Source organism: Abramis brama (genome assembly GCF_963993115.1).
Source record: "Abramis brama genome assembly, chromosome: 4".
Taxonomy (NCBI): Eukaryota; Metazoa; Chordata; class Actinopteri; order Cypriniformes; family Leuciscidae; genus Abramis; species Abramis brama.
In genome coordinates this window covers 26,809,982-26,823,376 of record NC_139966.1, presented here as the reverse complement: position 1 = coordinate 26,823,376, position 13,395 = coordinate 26,809,982, and the positions used below count along the sequence as shown (strand labels likewise).

The 13,395-nt window shown below is 38.6% G+C and overlaps 1 long non-coding RNA gene across 1 annotated transcript; it reads right to left on the bottom strand.

Moving 5' to 3' along the window:
- Positions 1-1,794: 1,794 nt before the first annotated feature.
- LOC311080541 lies at positions 1,795-3,101 on the bottom strand. Its single transcript, XR_014605635.1, has 3 exons — positions 3,041-3,101; positions 2,110-2,166; positions 1,795-1,844 (listed from the first exon to the last, which is right to left on the bottom strand). It is a non-coding gene; the product is annotated as an uncharacterized lncRNA (long non-coding RNA).
- Between the last annotated feature and the right edge of the window lie 10,294 nt (positions 3,102-13,395).

Genomic DNA, 13,395 nt, shown 5'->3' with positions numbered 1-13,395 from the left:
AAGAACATTTGTATGCTCATAAAAATAAAATATCTTGAACATTCTGTCCAGACAAACAGGGACATTTGAGCAGGATGTAATGTGCTTTGTAAAAAGTCTGTGGATCATTTTCTGAAATCCCCCTTTGCTAACGGTGTATATGGGCTTAATGTCTCCTGCTAAGCAGTGCGTTATGGAGTCTGTGATTTCTTTATATCTATAATATAATAATTTCACAGCTGATCTCCAAATTAATGTAGAGACAAATTTGTATATTTTACAGTATATTTTAAATACTTGGTTCATTGGCATCTTTTTATGAATAAAGGTCACTATCACCGATACTAATACAGCTATTGATGTCTGGATAAAAATTTATAGATGCAAAGGGTTAACTCCATATTAAACCCTACGCATCAGGAATGGGATGTAATTTAAGTTCATGTACATGTATCGGCAGACGTCCCAAAACGTTTGGCAATATAGTGTATGCAATAGGGGTGTGACGAGATTTCTCGTTGAGGTGAAAATTTGTCTCGTGAGTTGTTGTGATGTCAGCGTGATGGAGCGTGAGGGTGAAATTAGTATTGAAGATGCCCCTGCCACTTTTAAATCATTTGTGTGCCAGGCCAATCACACACACACTCCGCGCACACACACACACACACACACTCACTGTCCCTCGCTCACTCACTCACTCGCGCGCACACACGCACACTCACTGTTGCACGCACTCTCACTCACTCGCGCACACTCACTCTCGCTCACATACTCAACCCGTCATGGAGAACCGTTAAAAAATTAAACATGCTAGTCTTTCTGTCGTGATGTCCTGAAGCATCGCAGACGCGTAGGTTGTCGCCCACTATGACACACGAAATTAAACGATCGAATCTTGCGTCCCGACGCACGTTGTCCTTTACGAATCTCCACGAAACGGATCGTGCCAAAATCGCGCTAAAATCGTGCTAAAATCGTGTAATCTGAACCAGGCAGGTAATAAACATTTGACCTATCACGCAAAGAACCTATTAAAGCACTAAGACATGGGAACAGTATAGCTAACATTCACATATCACAAGTCATATCGACATCGCAATATTACAATGTTATCGCACATCGCAGCTTTTCCTCATATCGTGCAGCCCTGCCCAAAAGTCTCAACTGCTGCCAGAAATCGTTGACATGCTTATATTCTTGAAAAAAAACATGACCATAATCTTAGGCTGTTCTGTGTAGTTAATTTATCTCTTTTTCATGCTTGAAGAAAAAATGTGTTTCTGTTTGAACTTGTAGTTTTGAGAGAGCAGTACTTTGATTATGGATACACTTACTGTTTGCATTTAAAGTGTTATTTCAGTTATTTATGTTTATTTTATTTATACTGTTTTATTTTTTTTATGTTCAATTTGTGGAAAGGAGTTAGATTTCTCATGTGAAATCGTACAGGGGAAAAGCCAGACGGTAGAGTTTATAGCAAAACATTTTGCAGTGTTTGCATGTCCTTTACTGCATAGAATTCATTAAAATAGAAGTACAATAACATTCATTACAAGTTGATTTCAAAATGCACCTAAATTGTTTTGCATTTTGTGATTTTCAGTTGAATAAAAGACTATTTTCCATTCATATATTTCATCATTGAGGATTTCTTAAAAATTGTGTAAAAATCTCGTCTTGTCTCGTTCTCGTGAACCCAATCTCGTGTCGTGTCTCGTCTCGTCACACCCCTAGTATGCAAGTATGCATGTATGTACTTTACATTTGAAACCAATCCACTTAAGAGCAGACATCCCCGATCCCAGGCATACTGTGCATTTGTCCAGGCATGACACAGTTGCATGGACCAAGTCATGTTTGTGACACTATTTAGTAGGAAGGAAGAGGAGTGGGATAGAATGTAATTTAGCTTTTACTAACAACATATTTTTTATAACAAATGTATATACAAATAAGAAATACTATATCAAAGTTTATATATATTTATATTCTATTTTGCAGATTTAAAATGAACACACTTGAATTTTCACAAACCAAAAGTATAGTGCTTGCCAAACTGTGGGCCACAGGTATTGACAGCAATTGTAGCTGCTACTGTGTTGTCAGTTCTCTAACAAAACTACACAATACCTGTTCTGCACTTGCTTCTGCCAAACAGGGTGTTTTGTCTGCAACGTCTGTATTCATCTGTAAAGGAGAGAATGAAAATAAATACTGTTTCATGAAATCATTATCCAGAAGTTACAATATTTTTATATTAATTTGAATAGAAATATGTGTAGTGGATGCACTGCTTTTGAACACTTTCCCAGTGGCATGCTGTGTTTTAATGCGAACTAGTGAGGATTGCTTGGCGCATGACAATTCTGCTTTGAATTGTGTATTAAATAGCAGAACTCATGTTCTGAGAAAATATTTTAGCACAAATAATGATCAATGATGAGCACTCGACTGATGGCTAAAGCATCATAAACGGTATAACAAAAGACACTGAAAGACTAGCTCTGTGATTAAACGGTCCAGTGGCCGGTTTGAATAGGTCTGATGACACTAGGGCTTTGCAATTAATCATATTTTGAATTTGGCTTTCAGCGATTATGAAAAATAGATTAATCGAGGTAAAATGATTATTGTGCTGCTGCTGCATTCCTCCCTAAGCTAATAACTAACACACTACAATGTCCTAGTAAACCGTTAAGTCCTCACAATGCAGTGTGTTTTCAGGTTCACACAATCTCATGCCTATTGTTTCCTACATAACTAACACTACAATGTCCTAGTAAACCGTTCTGTCCTCACAATGCAGTGTGTTTTCAGGTTCACACAATCTCGTGCCTATTGTTTCCTACATAACTAACACACTACAATGTCCTAGTAAACCGTTCTGTCCTCACAATGCAGTTTTTTCAGGTTCACACAGTGCTTGGCTCTACATCAAGTCTTTATATCAACTTTCCACTTTGTAGATGTATAATAAGCACACTTAACTATAATGAACATACTTTAAAATAAAAATCCACCTGGAATAAATGTTAATGTCTCTTACAAAACTACACAATACCTGTTCTGCACTTGCTTCTGCCAAACAGGGTGTTTTGTCTGCAACGTCTGTATTCATCTGTAAAGGAGAGAATGAAAATAAATACCGTTGTAGACATTTGCTGGAGCTAAAAAAGCTGCAGGATAAAAACAATACCAAACATAGATGTTTAAGTCTGGTTGTGGCAACAAACTGAAACTACGCCTTGAACACCTTTGCCTTCAATACAAAACTTTACTGTTTCTATACTATTTTTTGTATGGTCATAATGTAAAATGAACACCTGGATATTAAAATACTCACATAAGCAAAAACACTACAGTTGAACGGTTTTGTAACTTCAATTTGTTACTGTTTACATTTATTGTTGAAGTTATTCATTTAAAATATTAATTGAATAAACCTTATTTTTATTTAACTGGGTTGAAGCAACCTTATTTTGAAAATATGAACAATACTTGTTTTAGGGATATAAAAAATAAGGAAAACTGGGCAAGAACACTACAGGGTCCACTAAAAATCAATATCAACAAATTTTCAGACCACTGAAGCAAAGTTTGATGTAAAGGAAATCTTTCTTCATGTAAATGTTATTCAGACATCCAAGCTGTGATAGTAATGTTACTCTGCAAAATAATGAATATAAAGACAAATGTGTACACAACAGCAATCTTACATTGTCTAGATTCTTTGAAAATACTTTGAGAAAATGCTCTATTGCATATTGGGAGAGAACATTCTTTACCTGGGATCTCCACGGCCATTCTGATGGTCCGTAGTTGTAGGTGACTTCTTCCCCAGGAAAAATATCCAAAATAGCAAAAAGGCACAAGTGTGGGCTATTATTGACAGTTACAACCTTCATTTTGCAGTTAGGTTTGTTACTGTCATTTACTAGCCTTCCCAGGCTGCCATCCTCCTCAGATGCATCCATGCTGCATAAAAAAGGTCCATATCATTATAAATAAAATGACAAATAGTAGAACATGACAATGATGTTTGAAGATGAACATGTACGAACTTCATCTTCTGGAGAAAGAAACAAAAACAAAAAAATTAGAGATGCACCAATTACAATTTTCTAGGCCGATTCCAATTTCTCATTGAGTTTGACCTGCCAATTCCCTTTTTGTTTTGTTTTTATAAACCACCATATACTTTTACCCAAACTGAATAATAAAAACAAGTTTGAATGGATAAAAAATGTTTTTTAAATCTTCATTATCTTTTCTGACATAGCCTACTCCAGTTCTTGGTAAAACACACTAGACATACAAATTCTGTTCATTTTTGGGCACTTTTTGTGTGAAATATTTTTTTTTTCCATCAAAAGTGTGCTTTCACTTTAATTGAGCGTGAGAAGCGCAGCACAAATAGACTCGGCGCCGAAACCCCACTTCACTGCTGCTCACACGCTGCTCCTGCTCGCGGTGTGAATGCGCTCATTGATTAACATGCACGCCGAAAATGTCAGACTGATCACATGAAAATCGGCCAAATCCGGTCACCAGCCGATCAAAAGAATTACTCTAAACATGTTGAACATTGGCCCTGTCCCAAATGACACCCTTAACCCTTGCGGTCTTCCTCAGAGTCCACACTTTCATGATGTAATTCCGCTTTGACTGCGGGGTAGAAGTCTGCAGTGGAGCTCACAGGCTCAACAGAAGTGCAAATTGAGGACGCATAGCAGCCGCAAAGGGGGCACTCGTGAGCAAATGAAGAATGGGACACTCTACGGTCTTGTGGACTTAACGCATGTTAGATCAGCGTGTGAATAAAGAGTTTAACTGGCAAGGCTTTAAAACACATGCAAACAATAAGCTTTCCTGATGGCGGAGATTTTCAATGTCACGTGAGCGTAACTCTACCGCTGTGCTGCAAAACGTGATGTGAATGAGCATCATGTTGGACAGTATTTTGGGATGGAGAACTGATATAATTTGCACCTTATCATATCTATATCTTATCTCTACAAACGCAGAATATGGTTATATTATAATAGTTCACAATCTAAAATCGTGATATCACACAGCCCTCCTTTGGCAGTTGATCATGTGATGCACTGAACGCTCTCATCACTCCAGTGTGACTGTACATGTCTTCAAATGTACTGTTGTACTGTACTCTGACATTACAAAACAGGACAGATACTTATAGTATTTGGTGTACCTTTAAATCTGTTGATGTATCGCTGCTCAAGATTTGGCTTCTTGACTTAATGTGTTCTTCTGCGTCTTGCATAGGCTTTAGCCTGTGTCGCCTCGAGCCACTCTCCATTTCTTGTATCTGCAGAGTTGAAGGTATAGTATTTTAAAAACAGAATGAAAAAACACTGCATAAAAATATTTACAAATACATAAATCTAATAAGTTGCACATCCATACAGTCCCTATCCATCTTATTTTACAATACAAAAGTTATTTCCTATTTTCTTTTAATTTGCAAGACTTCTGATTCATTAATACCATTACGAGTAAAACATAATACTATTTTATGTATTGCTGTATTTTATAGTAAGGCTGACCTTAAGTATTAAATAATATTTTTTTTATTATTAAACACGTTTAAATGCATATATTCTCTAAAACAATCTTTGGGCAGTATACATTACAATAATTATACTATGTCAATTTCATCAAAAGATGTTAAATTAACATTTGCGTTTCTGCGTTTTGAACCCTTTCCCTGCTGAGATATATTCCTGTCGAAACTTCTCGTCGCACTTTTAAATGCATTTGAATCATGAAAAGGGCCTGTAAACCCAGTAACGTTATTCACCACAAAGTCGTCTATGTAAATGTGTGTTAAGCAGCAGTGTCTGATCCGGCCGATAGGCGGCAGTCACGAGATACACACCCACACACCAGAACACTGGTATACCTACTTAAAGGGACATCCAATAAAAAAGCAGGAAGTTGTTCCTCAGGCTCAAACTGATGATTTGACGGTGTTTGAATTACAAGGACATGTCCTTTGTCCTTATAATCCCAAATGTCCTTATAATGCTGGTATGTAAACTGGTGGAAAGACCTTGTAATCCACCAAAACCAACACAGACACACACACAACATATTCCAGCATTGCAATTGACATCGCAGCCTGTTCATTGTAGCCACGGAGCTTCAGAGCTAAGGTGGGGCTACAGATTAGGTGTCCCTAAAGAACCCGCGTATCTAACAGTAGATCCGCATTACATTAATTAATTTGCACGCGAGTTTTATTTATTTTTATACCGTGTATTCTCTGTGTAAATTCATGCACCGAACCGTGACGCCCGTACCGTTTCGGTTCAATACGAATACATGTACCGTTCCACCCCTATTAAATACATATTATTATTCAGACATATAGTAATAGTTACTTAGTGTGTTAATAAATGTTTTATTAACATGTATTTATACTGTAATTCATGGTTAATTCAGGTAGTTATAAAGCATTTAGTAGTGGTCAGATAACTATTTTGTGAGCTCATCTAAAGTGAAGACTAGTTATGCCTTGTAAAACATTTACAAAGGAGATTTAACAAACCACTCATTAGTAAATGTACAATTCACAAGAATGCAAATTTATTGTTGAAAAATGTAGTGAATGAGAGAGAGAGAGAGAGAGAGAATGTGTGAACAAATGTGACCCTGTATGGCCTCTATCGTTAATATTGGTCCACAAACAAAGGAGATATGGGGGTTTGCAGTCACTCAATTGAAGAAACACCTAGGGGAATAGAGAAGAGAGAAAGAAACACACAATCATCCCCATTAGTTTCATTAGTCAAGTCAGGCAATAATCAAGGACAACTAGCACTAGCACACATACCTTTCTAAACAGCTCGCCATTCATGGTCGGAGAGGTCTTGAATCAAGGTAAGGACTCTTGGATTAACATGCAACCGTGTTGCTTTTGTTCGTTCCACTTTCGTCCCCCTCTCCGGATTAATAGAAAAGAAACATCTAGGGAAACAGAAGAGAGAAGAAACACAGACTACTTTATTTATACATGAAACACAACCATCTCCATAAGTCAAATCAGTCCAAAGTAAAAGACAAACAAGTTAGAATACGGGTTACAGTTTTCCTTTAATTAAAGTGTAACTGCCATTATTCAGCCCATAGACCTGTTGTTCGGGGTTACCACGAGCCATGATAGGTAAAGGAACAACATAATTTGGTACAACAAACATTGAATAGTGGCCCGGAAGCTAATGCTTACCTAACCTAACAGAGTACCTTACTTAAACCAAAACTTCCATAAAGGTGCCCTGTTGGGTTAGCATTAGCTGCTGGGCTGCTATTCGCGTTATGTTGTACCAAATTTTCTCGCTCCTTTGTGTAGTGGTGGCTCGCGCCTGGCTCACACAACAGGTCTCCGGAGTTACACTTTAAATTACCCAATTTCAGTAAGCCATAAGCTATTATTATTGCACTATATTTGTCAGGGGTTCGAATCCCGCCACCACTGATACGCCCTTAAGCAAGGGACTTAACCCCAAGTTGCTCTAGGGGAGATTGGCCCTGAAGGTATTTGTATGTGCAAGTCGCTTTGGATAAAAGCCTTAGCCAAACGACCAAATAAAAAAAAAAATTATAAAAAAAAACTTACCTCTGTAGAAATTCCAGGGTCGATGCAAGCGTAGATGGATAATGGATGTTAAAGCAATAGTAGCTGGCAAACATCATGCACAAGGACGTGATGAAGGAAGAGATGTTCTCGTTCACAATGACTTGATCTACACTCAGCATCATCCTTCTGGAGGAATAGCAGGACTGTCCTACAAAAAAACAAACAGAATCCAACAACAATGTTAACATTTAACATGTCTGTCACTGAACTTGAGTTAAGTGTCAAGTGTAAAAACAGGTGTGTGTATGTATGTGAGTGAGTGACAAATCCACACAAAAACAAAAAAATGAGAGATGGAGGTGTGTGTCAGTGTGTGAATGAGAGAGCATGTGTTTGGAAGGCAGGGGTGTGTGTGTGTGAGGGAGAGAGAGAAAGAGAGAGAGAGAGGAGTGTGCGAGTGGGGGCATTTGGGATGAATGGCTGAGACAGACAGCTGCAGATGCTGCATGAACATGATGAATTCTGGGATAGAAATGAAGAAATCTGGGACAGATGTACATTATTTCTATCCCAGAATTAATCATGTTCATACACCCGTCTATGTCTCTGCCATTCATCTTGAACGCAGGTGAGTGAGTGAGGTTAACTTACCACACACAACAATTGTGGGAGTCAAGGGAACTCGGTCCATGTCCACTTCCCCAGCCAGACAAGTGTCCTCCACATAATGGAACTTCGCATCTTCTTTCTCATCAAAATAAGCCAGCAGAAGCAGCACCATCTCTGTGACATCTTCAGAGGAACCTGTGTGTTCTCCCCTCAGCAGTTGTAGCTTCGTCGCAGCTTGATAGAATCTTTTGGTCTTGTTCACAGCAACAGTTTTCATGAAGTGCAAGAGCCTTTCCCCCTTCTGTTCCACATTCTTCAGGAAGGTCTCCTTCAGATCTACTCCTGTGAGCTCGTTGAAGTGTACCGTCATGCCAATCTCATTAAACCAATATGGCCAGTTTTCAAGGAGGTACTTTACATCTTTCCCTTTGTTGACCTCTTATCATTCCATTCACCATTTCTGGCCAACCATAACTTTTAATATTTTTAACTATTCAAACATGGCCAAGATCACTTTGACAAAACGCTGTGTTTCAGTGGAATGACTCTGTGTTCATCAATGATGTATGATGTTAATAGATAAAAACACACTGCATTCCTGATGTTAATGGATAAAAACACACTGCATTCCTGTGCTTTGTTGTGTCACAGAGTACAGGTGGTATTTGGGAAGATGGTCAGATTTGTGTGTGTCCATAAGAAAATACACAGTGGCATTATCCTTTATCTAAAATGATGACAAGCTCCCCAAATTCCATGGACTCATCATTATTCAAGACTAGGAAATCACCCTTCTTGTATGATGTACTTTTGTACTGAATTTCTGTGGAGACAATGGTATAATTTTCTGAAAATCCAAATTCACTAACAGCATGATTGAGTGTGTCACTGTAAAGGTTGGGAATAAAAGCACAACCATTTTTAATTTGCAGAAGCACACTGCATCCTGGTCCTGCCGAGACATATGCCTGAAACATCTGATGCCTTTCAGAAAAAGTTAGGGAAATGTTCTTAAAGTTTTTCAAATGCCTGGCACATCTCTTGAAATAGCTGTGTTTACTTTTGAAACGCATCGTCCATAATCTGATAAGGGGGCCAAATTTCAGAATGAGTGAGGGATCATGCCTCATGTAATGGTGTTTTGGTTTTAGAGTACTCTCAGGAAACAAACACTTTCTTGAATCTAGATACTCTTGGATTATGATGTCAAGATAAGCTACCTGTGACAACGAAATCTTTTGTGCACAAACCATATCGACAATATCTTTGAGCAGGAGAGTCAACTGCCACACGTCATCATCTGCATTTTGCACCTTGTCGCCAATTAGAACAGGTAGCAACCTCAAAAAATTCCAGTTCTGGACAGCTTGACCAGAGAGTTTGAGTGCACCAGATTTGACAGAGCATGGCTTGGTGAAAGCATCAGAACCTTTGTACTTGAATTGTTTGATTCGTCTGTTCAATTGGGTACATGTGAACCATTTCCTTTCTTTGATGAAATACTTCAAGTACAGAGCAAGATCATAGGACAAGACACCCTCAAAAATGTCATGGCCTAAACAAGGTGGGAGACCAGGTTGGCATACATGAAAGTTTGGCAAATCATTGAAAACTGACCTCAGTTTTATTCCTTTGACTTCTCTGCTCTCCTCAGACAGAGAGGCGACAGCAGCGTTGTAGGTATCAGCGGTTCGTTGCTGTCCGCAAAGATTGGGTTCTTTCTGAAATTCGTCTCTGGTGACTAGGGATGTCCCGATACCACTTTTTCACTTCCGATACCAATACCGATGCCGCAGCTTTGGCTATTTGCCGATACCGATATCAATCCGATATTTTTATTTTATTCTTGAACTAATACTAATAATAATTAAATATATGGAAGCACTTTGCTCAATTAGCCACATAAAAACATCTCACTCAAATGGAGAACAAATACTTCTCCAGTATATAGTCCACAACAACAGCTGATTATGAAAGACTGCCACCCTTTATTCAAAAGACCTTGAGATATGTTTGGTAATTGTACCTGAATGAATTTAAAATTTATTTGCTATATTTCAGATCAATATATTTGTTTCCTTAAAATTTTAATTAACTTTATTCTCATCTGAATTATAAATAATTTATTTCTGTATAAAATAATACTACCATTAAAAACACATTTGATTTTCTTTTTTAATCAATGTAGAATGTGTAACTTAAAAATAAATAGATTAGTGCTCTGTTTTAGGACAAGAAATGAAAACCAATGCAATATCATGAATGTCCGAAAGATTAGATAATTTTTGCTTTTAAACAGCGTGTATGTGTGTGTGTGTGTTTGTGATTTTGGTTGGGTGACAGTTGTAGGTTACAGTTTGACAAGATTTTACAGTTTGAAAAAAACACAAGCTGTGTCCCAATTTGAAGGCTGCATCCTTCGAAGGATGCAGACTTCGAAGGATGCAGCCTACATGGCCTTCGAAGGAGGCTACGAATGTAGCCTTCATTGGATATCTAATTGAGCCACCAGGTGTCCCCAATTGCCGCCTTTTAAACGGTGCGAGAGGAGAGCTGCCGTCCTACATGACATTTGTGAAATTTCAAAAATTCCAAATTCAAACAAGTAAATATGGAGCCAGAATTACTCATTTTTATTTTTATTTTTTATATGTTACTGGAGGAGATGGTGTTAGGGATTCATCCCCGGCGCCGCCGGGTGATGTATCTCAGGCTTTGCCAAGACCATGGGCAGGTAAATTTAACTGGTTTGCTGCGTCCTTAATTGACGGATTACACTTTTAAATGTAGCTAATTATTGGTTCAACTTACTTGAATAATCTAATGATACATATGAAAATACAAAATACACAAAACGATTTGAATGTTGACTTAAATCTTACCAAGATTCAATTTTATATAGTTTATTCTCTTGACCATGGTGAACATATTTTGAACCCTGTTATATTTTACACAGTTTAAACATAAAAAAAAAAAAAAACAATACAAAAAAAATGTAGGAAACACATTACTGCAACTAGTCATTTGCAGCTGTCACAGTTGCTAGGCAACAAGACCTCCATAAGTTAGTTAGCAACAATTTGTAAATGTGATGGTGGACTGTAAGGAACTACATTTGTTAGTACTGAAGTACTTTTTTCCCCTCACAGGACAGCAATACTACAAAAAACATGGTCGTTTATACAATATGATGTAATTTTGTAAATTAAACTACCCAACAGTAGGCTATAAAGTACTTAATGTAACAACACTCAACCTATTCAGAAGTAAAATGCAACATAGCAGTAATATTGATGCAAAAGCATATATATATACATATATATATATATATGTGTGTGTGTGTGTGTATATATGGTTTTGCATCAATATTACTGCTATGTTGCATTTTACTTATTTACTTTTACTCTTGATGCATTAGAGTATGCAAAATTACACATTTACTTAAGTACGGTTTTAAATATGATATAAGTTTTTCCCTAATGTGGTACACAAATTTCTCTTTTCCTTCTTTCCCTAATTAAGAACAGACCCCTGTACTGCAGAATAAACCTGAACGTTCCAGTGCTGGACAGGTTTTTTAATGAAATGGAAGACACTCGACCTGATTTTTGGCTGAGCAGGGAGGCCCTGAGAGTGCTGCTGGACCTGTTGAGAAGTGACCGGCGACACGGATGGGGTTCCACAATAGAGACCCTGATATTTCTTTTCTGGCTGGCGTGTGGTACATCATACAGGGTCGTCTCCAGAGCATTTGACATGCCTCGTTCCACTGTCCACCGTGTCGCTGAGGAGGTGGTGGCCATCCGCCACCAAGTCATTCACCTCCCAAACACCCCAGAAGACCTGGAGGCAGTTTGCCGTGGGTTTGCAGGGCTGGCAAGACACCGGGCTTTCTTGAAAGCTGCAGGAGCAATCGACGGCTGCCATGTCCGCATCAAGCCTCCAAGCGGTCCTGATGGTCAATGCTACAGGAACAGGAAACTGTTCCCTTCCATCATCCTGCAGGCTGTTTGTGACCATCAGGGCCGCTTTATTGACACCTACGTGGGCTGGCCCGGGTCAGTGCATGACGCACGGGTGCTCCGCCACAGCCCACTGTTCAGGAGGTCAGTGTACCCTCCTCCAGGGCAATTCATCCTCGCAGACGGAGGGTACCCATGTCTCCAACACCCACTCCCCCTCATCACTCCCTACAAGAGGCCAGTACGAGGTGTGGGAGCCCAGCGCTTTAATCTCCATCATTCCAGGGCACGCTCCATTATAGAGCGTGCTTTTGGGATGATGAAGACCAGGTTCAGATCCATCTTCCTGAAAGCGCTGGAGGTGCACCACACCTTTGTACCTCACGTAAGTGAATTAAAAATACACTTTAAAAATACTGCAAAATAATAAACGCAATCTGTTAAAAAATATAAATTTATTCCTTAATTCCATTTCAGGTCATAACAGCCTGTGCCATCCTCCATAACATCTGCCTTGGGGTCGGTGACATCATGGCCCCGGAGGATGAGCATGAGGAGGATGATGCAGAGGATTAGGGGGAGCACGGTTTGGAGACGGTCAGTGGTGCTCCCTGGCGTGACCAGCTGTCTGCAGAGGTGTCTGCCCTGGAGGAGGTGCCAATTGACCACGACTATTTGTAACAGGCAAGTAAGAGAATTGTAAAGTTACAATGCATAAGGAAAAAATTTGAATGTTGTTGTATGTCGAAATATTTTATTTTAATATTAAAATATTTAATATTTTATGTATGTTGAATTTTTTTTATCCCTCTTTCTGAAAATATCTCAGTGAGATGGCAGCCGTTGATTGAGTCAGCCCTGCAAACCTGTTGAAATACAATGCAGTGGACAGTGGAAATATGCACTCAAACACTCTGGAGACCATCCCAGATGATGTCCCACCAGCAGGAGGCTTTACCAGGGTCTCTATTGTGGAGCTCATCCCAGTCCAGCAGCACCATCAGAGTCTCCCTGTTCAGCTGAAAGTGTCCATTTTTTTTCCAATCTGATTTATGTACCATTAATTTGAATTGTTTTCCTGTTGTTGTAAATATTTGTAAAGTACTTAATCATTTTCATTTTACATGCTAAAAAAAACATGTATACAAGTCAAGAACAATTATTTTATTTCCAAATGTATTTTTTTTTCAATTCCATATGTAAAACGTATTATAAAAATAAACAATGTACAAAAATTGCCTTGCC